The following is a 12,268-nucleotide window of genomic DNA, read 5'->3' as shown; positions in this document are numbered from 1 at the left end:
TACATTCCAGGTGGATTAAAAATCTGAATAAATGAAACCATGAAAACATACGAAGTAAAACAGAAGCACACTGTGTAATCTTGAAAACTGGAAAAGAGTTTCATGGCAGGTGTCATGGACTGAACTGTGTCCCCCAAAAATACCTGTCGATTTAGCTGGGCCATAAGTCTCAGTATTGTGTGATTGTCCACCATTTTATGTGCTTTTCTTATGCGTTGTAAATCCTATCACTATGATGTAATATAAAATGGATTAGCAGCAGTTATATTGATGAGGTCTACAAGATTAGGTAGTGTCTTAAACCAATCTTTTTTGAGATATAAAAGAGAGAAGTGAGCAGAGAGACATGGGAGCCTCGTACCACCAAGAAACAAGTGCTGGGAGCAGAGGGCCTCAGGTTCGTGTGCTGAGATGCTCCCAAAGCAAGGGAAGACGATGAAAAGGACCTTCCTCCAGAGCTAACAGAGAAAGAAAGCTTTCCTCTGGAGCTGGCACCCTGAATTTGGGCTTCTAGCTTACTGGACTGTGAGAAAATAAACTTCTCTTTGTTAAAGCCATCCACTTGTGATATTTCTGTTATAGCAGCACTAGATGACCCAGAGAGCAGGCAAAACCAGAAAACTTAAATACTGATAAATTTGTCCACAAAAGACTCCATAACTAAATTGAAAGATAGACCATAAACTGGGAAAATATTTGTAACATGTGTATCGACAGAAATTTACTATGCACAAAAAAAATATTAGAATTTAAAAAAATAGAGATACTTTGTCATTTAAAACACGGGGAAGAGTCCGACCAGTCTTTTCAAAGAGAAAAATTAAAACGGGCCAGTAAGTATATGAAAACTCATCTCCACTAATTCAAAAGTGCTAACGGAAAGTCCAGGGACATAACAGTTTATGATTTTCATGTTAATAAATATTTAAAAGAACAATAATGTCTATGCAGGCAGGAGGGTTTGGTGAAATGAGAAGTCTCATGCATTATCACCTTGCTCCAGTGCAGTTTGGCAGTGTATTTTCAAGCCATAAAAGGTGAATTCCTTTTGAACACAGCAGTAGCAGCATTTTGCCACATTTACTTTATTGGTCTCTTTTTCTTTTATTTTCTTAACTGAAGTCATTTAAGGAAATCCCTAAAGTCATATCATTTTTACCTCTACATGTTTAGCAGGCATCTAAAAATTTATGGACATTTCTTACATAACCACTGTGCCATTATCACTCCTAACAAAATGAAGTTAGTTCTTAGTATTATCTAACATCAAATCTGTAATCAAATTTCCCCAATTCTCTCAAAATGACTTTTTAGAACTGTTTTGTTTTAACCAGGATTCAAACAAGGACCACACACACAAGTATTAGACATTTTTAATCTAGCAAAGATCCCCCCTCCCTATTTTATGCCAGTGTAACTAAATTTTTAATGATTTTTGAAAGAAAATAAGATTAACAGAGAAAGGAAAAATGGCCAACAGGTTAGAATAATATTAAAATGGTAACTCAAATTCTGCCCTGTTAACTATAAGGAAACTTTCATTTTGATGAGCTGAATGCTTGAGTTGATTGGTTTTTAAGCAATTCTATTTTTGTATTAGGAATAGTAAAATATAAATTAGATAACTTAAACTGGACTTCAGCTTCTGGAATTATGATGGCATAGGTGTGCTAACATTTTCTGAGGCACTGCTTTCATAAGAGGTAGGGATAGCCTTCAGGGATTCCCTCCCTTCTGCCCCCCCCCCCCCCAAAAAAACAGGACCAGAAAATTACAAAAAGGAAAGAGTTCGGGGGAAGAACTGCATGCACCAGGAAGGGACTGTGTTGGCATTGCCAACAGCATGGGGACAGTTGTGAATTGAAAAACATGAGTCTGGTTCTCCAGCTAAGCCAGGACCTTCCAGGGCAGCTGAAGCAATTACGGGTTGGTGTCACTCCTGGCAACCTACAGAAGTAGAAGTAAATAATCCCCTCAGGACTCAAGTCAATATCAAGTAGTGAGTTCACAAGCAAAGACCACCAGCTCAGTGGTGAGGACTATATGTTAGAATCCACAGAAACCACCCTTGATAGACACAGACCCCCAAAGACTCCTGTTACTGGAATTGTCAGGCTCACAATGTACCATAATGTGAAATATGGTGGAAGAAATAACGGACATTAAATTGCCTTGTGCTATAACAAATTATCCCAAAACTTTGTGGATTATTACAGCAACATTAATCATTTCAGTTTTTGTAAATCAGGCTTAGCTGGGTCTTGGGCTTCAGAGTCTCTCACAGGCTGTAACCAAATTGTTGGCTGGGGTGCAATCATCTCAGTGCTCAACTAGGGAAGGAGCTGCTTCCATGCTCACTCATGTAGTTATTGGCAGGATTCAATTCTTCACAGGCTGTTGGTGGAGGCCACCTCAGTTCCTTGGCACATAGGCCTCCTCACTGGGAGCTCACAAGGAAGCTTGCTGCATCAGAGTGAGCATGCAAGAGAGCAAGAGAAAGTGCCGGGAAGAGAGCAAATCCAAGCAAGACAAAATTCATAGATTTTAGAACCTAATCGACTCGACGGCACTGGGTTTTAATCTCAGAAGTGCCATTCCATCAATTTTGCCATATTTGGTTTGTTAGAAGCAAGTCACAGGTCCATCTACACACAAAGGAGAGGGGGTGTGTGATGGCTAATGTTATGTATCAACTTGACTACACTATTACAGTACAGTGAATTACTTAATATGGCCCATCTAGCCATAGCCTTTTTAACTTCAACCAAATGACTGGGTAGGACTATGCAAATGAGGTGCTTTGACCCACTAAGGGGATTGGATAATGTACATAATGTGCACGGCACCCTCGTGGGGGTAAAAAAAAAAAAAATGCAAATAAACTGTATGGAACCAAACAAAGGGATTGGTCAGTTTTGCCATCCCACTGGGACCATCCAGATGTGAGAAGAGAGGATCTCAACACCACCAAGAAAGAAAAGGCAGAAGTGGAGCATGCCCTTTGGACCCATGATCCCTGCACTGAGAACCTCCTACCTCCAGGAGACAGAGAGAGGAGCTATAACATGGAAGAGACAGGGAAAAGGCACAAATCAGAAGACGGGCATGAGGAGGCTGCGGTGGGGCTTCCCGGCACACAGGGCAAGAAAGCCCAGCACCCTCGGGCACTTATCAGCAGAGCTAAAAGAACTTTGTAACACTTTGTCCAAGCAGGGCAGAGGCCAAGGGGCCAGAGAGAGGTGTGCCTGCAGCAGGGCTGAGAAGAAGCTGTCCTAGTGGAAGAACTGTATCCTGAGCATTTCTGAACCTGAATTGTAACCTGATACTTCTCTCATAAACCCCGTAATAGTGAGTATTGTCTGAGTTCTGTGTGGCCATTGTAACAAATGATCAAACCCAGCAGAGAAGCAGAGAGTGCCTTGGGAGGGATGGTTGGTGTCAGAATTGGTAAAAAGGTTGGAGAGGGGGATGCAGACCCCATATTCTCATAAGACCAGACTTAATGGTCTGACTGAGACTGGAGGGACCCCGGCGGTCATGGCCCCCAGACCTTCTGTTGCCCCAGGACAGGAACCATTCCCGAAGCCAACTCTTCAGACATGGATTGGACTGGACAACGGGTTGGAGAAGGATGCTGGTGAGGAGTGACCTTCTTGGATCAGGTGGACACTTGAGACTATGTTGGCATCTCCTGCCTGGAGGGGAGATGAGAGGGTGGAGAGGGTTAGAAGCTGGCGAAATGGACAGGAAAAGAGAGAGTGGAGGGAGAGAGTGGGCTGTCTCATTAGGGGGAGAGTAACTGGGAGTGTGTAGCAAGGTGTATATGGGTTCTTGTGTGAGACACTGACTTGATTTGTAAACTTTCACTTAAAGCACAATAAAAATTATTAAAAAAAGAAAAAGGTTGGAGCAAGGAGGCATGTCCGCCCTCAGCCTCACAGGAATCAGCCTTGGGCCACTGGTCATGATTCTGTCTTCCCCTTGGGAAGTTAGAGAAAGTCAGCTGCCTCTGCTACATTTCTACAGCTACTCAGTGGTGTGGTGGACACTATGTAATCACTTCCCATTGTGTGATCTAATGTTAGCAGCCAATCAGTTGGAAGAGGAATTTCCTTGGGGGGGGTGTATCCTGCATCCAGTATGTAAATGGATGTTCTGGATAAGCTTGCTATCTCTCCACTGAGAACTAATTAACCAGTAAGCATGGTAGCACTGGCTTATAGTAACCAAGGTACGCATGGGCTTACTTACTAATCTGTAGTGCACAATTTCACTGGTTTCCCAGGTGCACTACAGATTGGTAAGTAAGCACAATTAAACCCATGCATAACTTGCTTATTGGGTAATCTGTCCTGTTTGACCCTGGAATGTTTTTGGTGCCTCACCTCCAGTTCTTGGGTTGTAAGCCAGCAGAGGCCTCCAACCTGTCACCTGCCCTGCAGGTTTTGGGTTCATCAGCCCCTGCAACCACGTGCGTCAGCCTGTTGTCTTACCCTTGGATTTGGGACTTGTCAGCCCCTACAATTGCTGAGCCATTTCCTCACAATTGCGTGAGCAATTTCCTTGAAGTAAATCTCTTTCTCTCTTTCTATATATATATACACGTTTGTTGTTGTTAGGAGCCATCAAGTCGGTTCTGATTCATAGCAACCCTTATGTACAAGAGAATGAAACACTGGCTGGTTCTGCACCATCCTCACAATTGTTGTTACATTTGAGCCCATTGTTGCATCCACTGTGTCAATCCATCTTGAACGTCTTCTCTTTCACTGTCCCTCTACTTTACCAAGCATGACGTCCTTTTACAGAGACTGGTCCCTCCTGATAACATGTTCAAAGTATCTGAGGTATAGTCTAGCCATCTTTCCTTCTAAGGAGCATGCTGGCTGTACATCTTCCGAGACAAATTCTTTCTTTTGGCTCTACATGGTATGTTCAATATTCTTCACCAACACTGTAACTCAAAGGTGTCAATTCCTGTTCGGCCTTCCTTATTCATTGCCCAGCTTTCGCATGCATATGAAGCAACTGGAAACACCATGGCTTGGGTCAGGCACATCTTAGTTTTCAACGTGACATCTTTGCAAATATGTGTATATGAGGAGCCCTGGTGGTGCAGTGGTTAAAGCATTTGGCTGCTAACCAAAAGGTCAGTGGTTCAAACTCACCAGCCACTCTTTGGGAGAAAGATGTGACAGTCTGCTTCTGTAAAGATTTACAGCCTTGGAAACCCTATGGAGCAGTTCTACTCTGTCGTATAGGATTGCTGTGAGTCAGAATTGACACGATGGCAGTGGTTATTTTAACATGTGTATGCATATTAAAAGAGAGAAATACATATATATGCTTGGTAAAGTACAGGGTCAACAAAAGAGAGGAAGACCCTCAAAGAGATAGATTGACACAGTGGCTGCAACAATGGGCTCAAGCATAACAATTGTGGGCATGGTGCAGGACCAGGCAGTGTTTCATTCTGTTGTACATAGGGTCGCTATGAGTCAGAACGGGCTTGACAGCACCTAACAACAACATACATATGTACATGTGTATATATGTGTATACATGTATACACATATACACATACACGTACATATGCATATGCATGTACATATGCATATATATGTATATATACATACGTGTGTGTATGTATATACATATGCTTCACTGGTTTGCTCCTCTAAAGAACTCAGACTAAGCCAGGAGGACTACACAAGAGAGTGAATGCCAGGAGGTGAAGATAACTGGGAGTCATTTTAGAAACAGTCTACCACAGACACAAAGATCAATCAGCAAGAAGAAAATAAAAAGAATAGATGGATTTGGAGAAAAATGCAATTTATTGTTGAAACTACAAAAGAAAATCTCAATGAGTAATTTAAACAGATTAAGCCAGCTGAAGACAGAATTAGTGAACTGATAAGAAATTACTCAGAATGCAATATTAGGAAATGAACAATATATATTTTTTTAATTTAAAAAAGGATATGGGGTATAGAAAAAAAGGTCTCACATCTTTCTAATCAGAGTCCCAAAGGGAGGACACAGTATTTTAAGAGTGAATATCTGTATATGTTCTAGAACTAATGAAAACCATGAAGCATTGGATCCTGGAGGAACAAAGTATAAAAGCAGGAGAAATAAAAATAATTGCTCACCCAGACAGAAAGAATCGATCTCCACAAATAAATTATATTCAGAATGGCAGTATGCTTTTCGACAGCAAAAAATGGAAAGTAGAAGATGGTGGAATAATACCTTCAGAGTGTTGAGAAAAATGACAATCATCTCAGGATTGTACAAGATTTAAGATGAGGTAAAAACTCTCCAGGTAATAAAAACTGATTAACTCCAAGAGACTTGTGTTAAAGGAACTTTTAAGGGATATACATCAAGAAGTAGGAAAATTATTCTGGAATGATGGCCTGAGGTGCATAAAAGAGGAAGATGGGAAATATTAATCATAAACACATATGAAATTATAAATAAATATTGTCTGCATAAATCCTGATCCATGTACCAACAGCATTCTTCAACTAGATGGAAAAACTAATCATTAACTTTATATGGGAAGGAAAGAGGCCCCAGATAAGTAAAGCATTATTAAAGAAGAAGCAAAGGAGAAGGCCTCAAGCTACCTGACCTCAGAGCGCACTATATAGCTACGGTAGTCTGAATAGCCTGGTACTACTAGTACAACATCAGACACATTGATCAATAGAACGGAATTGAGAACCCAGATGTAAATCCATCTACCTATGGCCACCTGAACTTTGACAAAAGCCCAAAGTCCATTAAATGGGGGAAAAAAAAACGGCCTTTTAAACAACGGTACTGGCAAAACTGGATGTCCGTATGTAAAAAATGAAACAGAACGCGTACCTCACACCATACACAAAAACTAATTCAAAATGGATCAAAGACCTAAATATAAAACCCCAAACCATAAAGATCATGGAATTAAAAATAGAGTCAACACTTATCTAGATAACTGGAATCCTCTAAAAATTAAACATGCTCATCAAAAGGCTTCAACAAAAGAGTAAAAAGAGAACCTACAGACTGGGAAAAAAATTTTTTGGCTACAACATATCCGACAAAGGTCTAATCTCTAAAATTTATAGAAAAATCCAACACCCCAAGAACAAAAAGACAAAGAATACAGTTAAAAAATGGGCAAAGGATATGAACAGACACTTCACCAAACAAGACATTCAGGCAGCTGACAGACACATGAGGAAATCCTCGCGATCACCAGCCATTGGAGAAATGCAAATCAGAACTACAATGAGATACCATCTCACCCTGACATTACTGGCAATAATAATAAAAGAAAGTAACAAATATTGGAAAGGCTACGGGGAGACTGGAACTCTTAAGCACTGCCAGTGGTAATGCAAAGTAGTACAACCATTTTGGAAAATGATATGGTACTTCCTTAAAAAGCTAGAAATAGAAATACCATAAGATCCAGCAATCCGGCTCCTAGGAATATATCCTAGAGAGATAAGAGCCATCACACAAATAGACATATGCACACCCATGTTCATTGCAGTATTATTCACAATAACAAAAAGATGGGAACAACCTAAGTGCCCATCAACAGATGAATGAATAAACAAACTATGCTACGTACACACAATGGACTACTATGTAATGACAAAGAACAATGATGAATCTGTGAAACCTTTCACAGCATGGATGAATCTATTGGGCATTATGCTAAATGAAATAAGTCAATCACAAAAGGACAAATACTGTATGAGACCACTATTACAAAAACTCAAGAAAAGGTTTATTCACAGAAAGAAACAATCTTCGATGGTTACGAGGGAGGAGAATGGTGGCGAGGGAAAAACATTAGATGGCAGACAAGTGCTAACTTTGGTGAAGTGGAAGACAGTACACAATACTGGGGAAGTCAGCACAACTTGACCAGGGCAAAGTCATAGAAGCTTCTTAGATACAACCAAACTCCCTGAAGGACCTAGTTACTTGGCTGATGGCTGGGGTACATGGTCTCAGGGGACATCTAGCTCAATAGTTAATAAAGAAGATGTTCTACATTTGATTGTGATGAGTAGCATCTGGGTTCTTAAAATCCTGCGAGCGGCCATCTAAGATACATTGACTTGTCCGATCCTGGCTAGAGCAAAGGAGAATGAAGAAAACCAAAGATACAGGAGAAAGATTAGTCCAAAGGACTAACAGACCACAATCTCTGCCAGACTCAGCCCAGAACACCAGATGGTACCCCGCTACCACCTACTTCTCTGACAGAGATCACTGTAGAGGGTCCCAGACAGAGTGAGAGAAAAATGTCGAACAGAATTCAAATTCACACACACACACACACACACACACACAAATCCAGACTTGCTGATCTGACAGAGACTGGAGAAACCCCAAGAGTATGGCCCCCAGATACCCTTTTAACTCAGTACTGGAGTCTCTCCCGAGGTTCACCCTTCAACCAAAGATTAGACAGGTAGTACAGTGGTTAAGAGGTGGCTGCTAACTAAAAAGGTAGGCAGCTGGAATCCACCACCCACTCCTTGGAAACCCTATGGGGCAGTTCTACTCTGTCCTTGGAGTCACTATGAATCGGAATCAACTTGACAGCAATGGGTTTGGTTTTTTGCTTTACAAGGCAAACAATAACACATGTGAGGAACATGCTTCATAGTTCAATCCTATATACGAGACTAAATGGACACACCAGCCTAAAAGCAAAGAAGAGAAGGCAGGAAATGATAGGAAAACTGGATGAATGGAAACACGGAACTCCAGGGTGGAGAAGGGGACAGTGTTGACACATTTGGATGTTGGCAACCAATGTCACAAAACAATTTGTATGTTAATCGTTTAATGAGAAACTAATGTGCTCTGGAAAATTTCACCTGAAGCACGGTAAAAACATTTACATATATATTGCCTGCATGAAATAAATATTGAATGGGGGAATAAGAAAGTCAGAACTAAAATACTGGGAAAACACTAGGTAGTTCAGTCTGGAGGGCATTTGTTATGGGTTGAACTGTGTTCCCTGAAAATGTGTATCAATTTGGCTCAGCCATGATGCTCAGTATTGTGCGTGGGCAACCATTTTGTCATCTGATATGGTTGTCCTGTGTTGTAAATCCTATCCCTGTGATGTTAATCCGGCAGGATTAGAAACAGTTATGTTAATGAGAGAGGACTCAATCTATAAGATTAGGTTGTATCTTGAGTCAATCTCTTTTGAGATATAAAAGAGAGAAGTGAGGAGAGTGACGGGGGACCTCATACCACCAAGAAAGCAATGCCGGGAGCATGTCCTGCATTTCATTTTCGTATTTCTACATGTTTTGCATTTTTCCTTTGGATACGAGTTTCCTGTGCTGAGAAGCTCGTCGAGCAGGGGAAGGTGGATGACAAGGACCTTCCCCTAGAAGCAACAGAGAGAAAAAATCTCCCCCTAGAGCTGGCACCCTGAATTTGAACTTCTAGCCTCCTAGACTGTGAGAGAATAAACGTGTGATATTTCTGTTAAAGGAGCACTAGATAACTAAGACAGGATTTAACAAAATTAAATTATTATATGCTTTGTATTGTTTCAGAGAGGTTTTAGGATCTTGTTTAAATTTAGATTTTTAAATGCGCATGATAAAATTTCAAGGATAACCATTAAAAAAGGAGAAATAGCATGTAAAAATTCCAAACCAAAAAGGAGGGAAAAAATGGTTAAAGAAAACACACACACACACACAAATCAATCCAGAAAAAGAAAGACAAGGAGCACTAAGAAAGTAGCACAACAAGAAATACAAAAGTACGATGGTAGAAAAAAGTCTAAATGTATTAATAAAAAAAAGTCGCAATAAATACAAATAGATTAAAGCGAAATTTGATAGAACTGCAAGAAGATGCTGATATTTTGTTATTCTATTCATCTGCTTCTTCCTTTTAGGGGGTTGAAGTCATTTAATGTGCACATTTAACATCTTGAATTTTTCTTACCATCCATTAAAAATCCAATCCAGAATGCAGACAAAACACATTTTAAAAAGAAATACATGCTTTTTTAAAAATTTTATTTCTTTTGTTGCTATTGTTGAGACACACCAATTCAACAGTTTCTATATGTACCATTTAGTGACACTGATTGCATTCTTGAGTTGTGCAACCATTCTCACCCTCCTTTTCTGAGTTGTTCCTTTCCCATTCACATAAATTCTTTGCCCCCTAAGCACCTTGATCCCATATGGATGGTTCTTAAAAGAGCATAATGCTCAAGGCAGACATCCTTTACTAGCTAAGCTAAATTATTGTTTGCTTTTAAGAAAACTTCAGGGGATATTTTTGGTTTAAGGTTTAAAAATTATCTCAGGGCAATAGTTCCAGGGGTTCATCTAACCTTCATGGCTCCATGAAGTCTGAAGTCCATGAGAATTTGAAATTCTGTTCTGCATTTTCCCTTTTGATCAGGATTCTTCTATAGAACCTTTGATCAAAATGTTCGGTAATGATAGCTGGCCATCATCCAGGTCTTCTGGTCTCATGGCACAGGAGGCAGTTCTTCAAGGAGGCAACTAGCCACACGTTCCACATCCTCATTTTATTCTTGAATCTCCTTCTTCCTCTGTTGCTCCAGGCAAATAGAGACCAATTGTTATGCCTTGAATGGCTGCTGACAAGCTTTTAAGATCCCAGGCAGTTGGCAACTAACTAGGAGGTAGAAGGAAGCACTAAACATGTTATTAGGCCACTTAACTGGGATGTCCAATGAAACCATGACCGTAAACCTCCAAACCAAGAAACTAAATCCCATGAGGTTTTTGGTTGTACATAGGCAGCCTTGGTAGCTGCTTTTTTTTTTTTGTCACTGTGTTACCGAGGGCTCCTTCCTCTGTTGAACCCAATCAGACTCGTGCGGCCCAATAAGACTACCGAGGCAGCCTAGAGTCACTATTGAGGCAGCCTAGAGTCACAGGAACAAATTTATTTTGCCAGCAGCCAGCAAAAGGAGACAGTAAGGGTTAGAAACTTCAGAGAGGCTGTCTCTAATTTGCCAACAAGCCAAGTATTTAAGGGTTTCAACAAGAAGCGAAGGAGGGGTTCTGATGTTTATTCATGAAGTTGGGGGGGTGGGGGATGGTCAGAGATTCCTGAGAAGGGGTTGGGTTATGGAAATAAAGGTGCCCTCCCAGGATTTCTTCAAGATGGAAGTCCTTCTATTCCCCTTGACATAACTCATTATGGGATGTGACACAGGCGCACTGGGTCCCTCTGTCACATCACCCCTTTCTGCGGACACGGGAAGGACAAACGGTGGTCACTTTTACTTCCTTTGCACACACTCTGTATCAGTGGAGTCTTGCGAAAACTACATTAACAGTTTATTTGCAACATTTCAGTTTGTACCACCCCTCAGCCGGTACCTCTTGCTCACAGGGACCTATGTGTTCTGTTCTGATCTCCAGGGGGTGGGCCAGGTTGTTTACTCCACCCACTGCCCTGCTTGTCCCCCCACCCCCATGTGCAGAAAGCGTGTCTCAATTGTTGTAAATATATCCATCACACAACTTTTGCCAATTCAACATTTTACAGGTACAACTTATTGACTGTAATTACAATAATCAGCTGTGCAACCCTAACCTTAATCAATGCAGTATTTCCATCACCATTAACCCCCCACCCTCAAGCCCCTGGGAACCACTAATAAACTTTGTTCTCTATACATTTGCCTTCTCTTGTCTTTTTATATAAGTGAGAGCACACAGTATTTGTCCTTCGTGATTTGCTTATTTCACTCAGCTTAATGTCTTCCAGCTCCATCCATATCGTAGCATGTATCAAGACTTCGTTTCTCTCACTGGGTGATACAAGAAGTACATGTATTTAATATTACTGTGTATTTCATGATATGATTGGATGAGTGAAAGCAACTGTTCTCACAAAAAAGAAAATATCTTGCTGATTAAGTTGATTACCATGAAGATTTACTAAACACTCAAATAAACTAATATATGTTAATACAGGATTGGATAAATCAATTTTGCTACACTCATAAAATAGATTCTAAGAAGCCATAAAAAAGATGAAGTAGATTTATACTGTTTGATGAAAGTAAGTTTACTTTGCATGTGAAAGGTGGACAATAAATAAAGAAGATCAAAGAATTGGTACAACTGAATTAGGGTGTTGGGAAAGAATACTGACTATACCATGGATTGCCAGAAGAACGAACAAGCCTGTCTTGGAAGAAGTACAGAGTGCTCCTTGGAAGCGA

This window comes from Elephas maximus, chromosome 11 (assembly GCF_024166365.1).
Source record: "Elephas maximus indicus isolate mEleMax1 chromosome 11, mEleMax1 primary haplotype, whole genome shotgun sequence".
Taxonomy (NCBI): Eukaryota; Metazoa; Chordata; class Mammalia; order Proboscidea; family Elephantidae; genus Elephas; species Elephas maximus.
Note: the sequence above shows the minus strand (reverse complement) of the source record.